The sequence below is a fragment of the Ambystoma mexicanum genome, chromosome 5q (assembly GCF_040938575.1).
Source record: "Ambystoma mexicanum isolate Mex_15411 chromosome 5q, UKY_AmexF1_1, whole genome shotgun sequence".
Lineage (NCBI taxonomy): Eukaryota > Metazoa > Chordata > Amphibia > Caudata > Ambystomatidae > Ambystoma > Ambystoma mexicanum.
Window position 1 is genome coordinate 243,884,406 of NC_090933.1, and position 6,000 is coordinate 243,890,405.

Below are 6,000 nucleotides of genomic sequence, written 5' to 3' on the forward strand. Positions count from 1 at the left end.
ATGGCGGCAATTAGTTGTTGCATTTGCTGTTCCATTGAATCACAGTCTGCCGTAGCCTTATTTTATATTTTTATTTTTGGCGTCGCTAACTGTTATGCAATACTAGAACCTTAGGCTAGTTACAATAACTCCCGATTGAATAGGTTTGGAGGTCTTACCTGAGCAGACTGATATGTTCAACGGGAAAGCAAATGCTGAGCTCAAGAATCTCCCCGACCAATGCGTCAACCTCTCAACCGGTAGGGAAACTCAGCGTGAGAGGTACGCACCAGTCAGGGAAACCCTCTGGGGAAGAAAACCCTGGTCGAGCGCAGGATCCGAAGATTGGAGTGTGGTTTGAGTGTGGTTCGCAGGCTGATGACTCCTATTCGATCATGGCGTTGAGTATCGGAAGACTGCTTCTGGAGAGGGGAGAGATGAGAAGCGAAGAGATGAATAGTAGCAGTACAGGAAGGGAAATGGGTAAAAACAGGCAGGAGACTGATTTCCCTGACCTCTTAACCAGCCGGATTAGAAATACCAGGAGAGAAGCCGAGAATACGGGACACAGAGAGTGGTAACTGGAACACTAGTCTGTAAGAAGAAAGTAAAGGTAAGTAGAATCAGATCCTAAAATACTCGAAGAAGGAAGGGACTTGGACGAGAGTTTTTGTTAATACCCAGAATGCAGTAACTCGAGAACTCTGAGGCAGCGTTTCAGAATGAGACGCTAGATGAATCCGGGGAATATGTATCTGCCAAGAATGCTGGATAGAGGATCTGGAAGGTCAAGAGAAGAGGGGTTAGTAATGGTAGAGGTAGAGGCTTTACGAAGGATTGAGATTGCCTAGTTGCGAACTCACGGAGCATCCGCTAGCACAGTAGCGACGCGAAGAGCTGGAAGTCTCCATGGCCTATGAAGAGTCACGTGAGCGGTACGCCGTACCTCTGGCGAACGTGAGAGGACTGGAACGGCAATAGCGGAACCGTTCGTACTGCGATCCACCATCTTGGAGGTACCATTCCGAACGGAACCGCAGAGCCGGCTTCTAGACCAAAGGGACCAGCGCTTCGTGAGTGTAACAAATGTAGGGATGCTTAGCTACACTACGGCCTTTGCAAAAAGAAGTAAGAAATGGGTGGTGAAACCAGTATATGAGGAAATGGAGTTCGACTTTGTTAAAGTCCTTATTGTTAATGTACTAGAGAAGCACAGACATGGAATTTCGAGCGATTCTGTGCAGAGCACTGATGCATTGCCACCAAACATTGCCACTGTGCCATGTCCAGCCAAAGCAGAGCTCGTTGAGAAGTACAAATCCCGGTTTAAATCATTGTAATCTGATTGTCTTTTTGAAAAAAATGTTATTGTCCAGTGTACATACAAAGTATGCTAACCCTAACCCCTCCCTTCACCATCCTGGGTGGCGAACAACCTGAGTATCATCTTTGACTTATCTCTCTATTCACCTCATATTGCTGACCTTGTCAATATGTGTATGTATATATTTTTGTTGCTTTAACTAAGCTTCACAATCTCATGTAAATGCTGCGTACTGTTAACTGAGGGGAGGCTTGCGCATTGCAAATAATAAAACAAACAAACAATAAATCTCACTTTCAACTCAACTCCTCGGGTACTTTATACTTTTCCCGACCTTCCCCCAAAAAGTCAATGTCTCCATAGTTATGGTTCTCCTGGGCTGCAAAGCTCGCGGACAACGAGGACAAAATTGGGGGCCTTAGAACGTGCCAAGCGAGGCGTTGCAGATGGGAGAGAAGCCAGTTTGCATTAGCACATTGAGGCCTAGTAGAAAGATGGAGTCGAAAATTCAAGTTCTCACAGATGGCTTTACACGGGATGTTGCAAAGTAAGAATGTATGCTCATGCAGAGTGAAGGTCAGCGGCTTTGATTTTTTGCTCGCGGGCTGAAGAGGCCGACGACTCGCACTGGCAGTATAAGGTTCTATTGTTTTTTGACCTTGAGAGACAGGGACCATGCCGAAAGGACTTCATTTGAAGGAGGGGTGCAAAAACGTAAGAGACGATAAGGCTGAAAATTCTGAAACTACACAGAGTTTCATGTTAGTTCAGTATATGAAAAATCGTTGCCACAAACAGAGTGCAATTTATGGACTGCATTACTCAGACAATAGAAATGGCAAATATAATGTAAGTAATTTTTTAGACAATGTTATACCGGAATATAATAACAATAGCGTTCAGTTAAAGACAGGTTAAGTTGTACTTGTTCGTTCTGTGTGGCATATTAAAATGAAGAGCAAGTAAAACATTTGTGGGATCGTCTTTCTACCGGGCACATGGGCATGCATTTGCCCATTTGACATGCATGTAGACAAATAGTCGTTTCTCAGTGGTTCAATGTTAATAAATCATTACTTTGGGCCTCATTACACGGATGTCGGAGAACCATGGCGCTATTAGCGCCATGGTTCATGCCGGTAAAATACCGGCACCGCCTTGGCGGAAAGGGGAATTACCGCCCCATTCCAAGGTTGGCGGGGCGGTAATTCCCCCTTCCACCATTGCCCTTCCCCATTCCCATTTTTGCCCCATAGGGCTCAATGGGAATGGGGAAGGCGCTAATTACGGTACCGCAAATTGCTCCCTGGGTCCCTTTGCGGGTTGGTTTTTAACGCCTGCAAAAAGCAGGCATTAAATCCCCCACCCCGCAAAGGGACCTCGTAGTAAGGCGGTAAGGATTTACCGGTACCGGTATTTTACCGGTACCGGTAAATCCTTACCGCCATCCGTGTAATGAGGCCTTTTGTGTGTTAACCTTGATTTCTTTTGTCAGTTTTTGCATTGCTTTTAGAGCCGAACATACTCCATTGCACTATCCTCGCAAGCAAATAGTTTCACCTCTGCCCTAATAAATAAAATTAATAATAGTAATAAAGATTGGCTGGAGAGACTAATTTCAATTTTTATGTTTTCAAAACAGGTACATCCTACCGTACTGCGACTTCCACCTATTCCAGACCCCGGCCGATGGTTTCTTCAATCGCCAGCTGCAGCTTCTTGTAAACAACTGCACTCCATTGACTATCTTATGGGACGATCGCCAAGGGCCCATATGCCCTTACGCAGTACTAGCGGCTAGAAGCAACATATCAACCTTTACGGTGGCCTAGTGCCTAGTTGATGGAACAGCCTTGCGATTCACCGTGTGACCAAAGTGCTTCTTTTAACGAAAATCAACACCCTGTGTACCATAAAGGAACAGCGCGTGACTCACGATAAACTTTAGAGGATTTGCGGATCGAGAGCAAAGAAAATAAATTCCATTCCGATTTAATATGCCAATTGCTGAATATTCTCTAAACATTTAATGTCAAGTAAATGTACTTTACCAAATGTAACGTATTGCTGTTTGATTTTAAAGTACAGTTTCATATTCCGAATTGTGGCGTGCTGTGTTGTGAGTTGATCTGTGTTGGTTTCCGGGTTCTGTGTGAAGTCGCGTAGAAGACGACTGGGCGCGTTTGCCTACGCAGCACAGTAACGTCACGGACAGAGGCAGGGAATATGAATGTTTTGATAATGTTAGGCTCAGGGGTGGGGGATATGATTTAGTGCCGCAAAAGCAGGTCACCCACGGTGATGGGGCAAGTGATAGGATTATCACAAAATGGCTGCGCCCTGCTGCCTGCTTTCGCGTGCGTTTAATGGATGAAAACTCGGGTAAGGTCCATAGGAAATTTTTCTAATATCGAGCGACTTAGGCTTAAAAACACATGGCCGACCCGTAGGGCCAATAAATATTTCTGACCGAACCATTCCTTTAAGTTGCATAAGTTTGAATCTAGCGTTGGGGGGCGTGGCTTGGCGGCCATGCAAGCGTGAGCTGATTCAGAGGAGCTCCCACTCGATCCGACAACTGATCCTGATATAAGACTGAAATAATCGTTGATAGGCCGAACAAACACTGGGAAGAGGCACCGGAGAGCCCAGAGCACGTACGGGGGAAGACCCGAAAAAAATCGGAAGCCGGAAGGGCGAAAACAGAGAAAGTGAAGTGCGCGAGACTCGCGGAGCCGTCAACAAAATGGCGGGCGCGTCTCACTGAAACCACCGCCCGCACCCTGCGACGCGAAGAAGCGCTGACGGCGGGAGGCAGAGCTTGGAGGGACTGACGACCAGCATCCAGGCAAGGCTAGGAAACCACCCTGGAGGCGGAGGTGTGGGGTACCGGCTCCAGCGGAAGAGGAGAGATGCCCGCGAACAGCATTACGCGCCGCCGCGCTGAGCCAGGGCGCTGAGCCGAGGCGGGTGACGACGTGGTGACCCGCGGCCGTGAGGAACGGGAGGCGGTCCGCGGACCAGACCGGAGAGGGGCCCGCGGGAGCCCGGGAGCCCCCCTCCCACCAGTGCGACCGAGAGAAGCTGCACCGGAACGGAGGCCAACGACCAGAGCATCACGAGGACGCAGCGGAGCAGCGGGGGAACCCGAGACCGAGAGGCATTAGGCCCCAGACCCGGAGGCAAAACGGAGGACTACCGAGCTTGGGAGGTGAGACACAATCTAACCAGGGCAGCGCCCGGACGGCCAGCGCCGACCGCCAAGCAAGGGAAGCGGGAATACACGGACTGCACCGCGGGGGGTGACACTGCCCCATGGGTGGCCAGCCTCCTCCTTGAAAATACGACAGGTGGCGGTCATCAACAGAGCGGCTGGAGAGGGGGCCAGTGGAGGCATACACGGAGTCTGACCCCAGCCCAGTCAGCTGCTCCGGGGATCAAAGGACAATCAATGGGAGAAAATAACCCACTCAAGCAGCACCCAGGTCGTTAGTAAAAGGCCTCCTATAGACGCCACGAACCACACAACTAGGCTGTAACACGATCGAGGAAAGGGCTCCCATGGGCGGCTAGCCCCCTCCTACAACATCAAGGCAGGAGCAATAGCCCGGGGGGAATATTACCCCACGGTGAGACAGGCAGCAACGCACCCACGGGTACGTGTGAAAGCAGTACTGCAGAGACACGGCGGTTGAATAACGCTGAGAGAGGACGGGGAGAGACCGCCCATCAGGGGCCAGCACAAGCAGGAAACTGTGAGAGGGAGCACAACCAAAAGGGTAAACCTGCGAACAAACCCACTGCAGTGCAAAGTAGACCCAGAACGAGCAAGATCCACACGCAGGCACGGAGCAGCCGGCGTCGATATGCCAGACAAGCAAAAAGGAGGCAGGGGGAGGCAGACAGTCATGGAGTCATTCGCCCGCAAATGTGATGATCAGCAGCCTGGGGCAGGCGAGAAGGATGCACCAGAGCCATACGCCACGCAAGGAGAGATCAGACAGGTGGAAGGCAGTATACAAGAGGCCATAGAAGCACTGAAGACGTCGATTGAAGGCAAGCTGGACGCAGTGATTGTGGATGTGGGGCTCCTCATACAGGACACGAGGAACTTGGCGGAGAGGATAACAACGGTGGAACAACAAGTACAGAGCAATACAGCGGACATGACCACCTCTCGATCGCAAATGTCAGAGGCGCTGGAGAGAATCAGTACACTAGAACGCAGAGCCGAGGACGCGGAAGGCAGGGCTCGGCGCAACAATGTACGTATAGTGGGGCTGCCGGAAGGGGAGGAAGGCAGAGACCCCACGAACTATGTAGAGAACCTCCTGATCCAAGAGGTCAGAGCAGGGACCCTGTCTCAGAGTTTCACAGTAGAGAGGGCACACCGAGCGCTAACTAAGAAGCCCCGCCCGGGGGCACCACCGAGACCAATGATCGCAAAGATCATGAACTTTAAAGACAGGGAAAAAATCCTGACGTTTTCAAGAGAAGGTGGAAACATAACGCGAAATGGGGCCAGGATAACAATATATACAGACTACACGGCACTTGTGCAAAGACAGAGAGCCCAGTTCTGGCAGACCAAAGAGCGCCTTTGGGCTGCAGGTGTGAAATTTATGCTGCTGTACCCAGCCAAACTTAAAGTCCTGCAAGACGGGAGGACACAGATCTTTGAGACAACGACTGATGCC